This window comes from Sinocyclocheilus anshuiensis, unplaced genomic scaffold (genome assembly GCF_001515605.1).
Source record: "Sinocyclocheilus anshuiensis isolate Anshui unplaced genomic scaffold, SAMN03320099.WGS_v1.1 scaffold1160, whole genome shotgun sequence".
In the NCBI taxonomy this organism is placed as follows: domain Eukaryota; kingdom Metazoa; phylum Chordata; class Actinopteri; order Cypriniformes; family Cyprinidae; genus Sinocyclocheilus; species Sinocyclocheilus anshuiensis.
In genome coordinates this window covers 572,787-573,226 of record NW_015552641.1, presented here as the reverse complement: position 1 = coordinate 573,226, position 440 = coordinate 572,787, and positions in this window count along the sequence as shown.

Here is a 440-nt window from a genome sequence, read left to right as displayed (position 1 = left end):
ATTTTGCACTTTTTTTTTTTTTTTTTGAGAAATGGGAATATTTTCCTAAGTTGGACACTGGAATGGACTTTATCTTGGCCAGTATTGACGACTAGAATGAAAACTGACTGAGCGGACACTTTCAAGTCTCACCAGATTGAGTTCTTTGCAGTGAAATGTTTAAAAGTAAAACTGATTTTGGGGTTTGATTTATTCAGACACGTAACTGACTTGTATCTGGGCTCTCGAGGGCTCAGAGTTTTTTGTTTTCTTCATTTTTTCCTGTGGAATAAGCTGAAAGTGCACTGTATTAGGAGACAGTATTATTTGAGAATAACTACTGACCTGCGGATAATGGGGTCGATTGAATTGGACAATGATTAATAGTCAGTATTAGGACAGGAACCCTGTTTCAAATTGGATAGACTGAAAAATCTTTTTTTGTTTTCTCCATATCCACC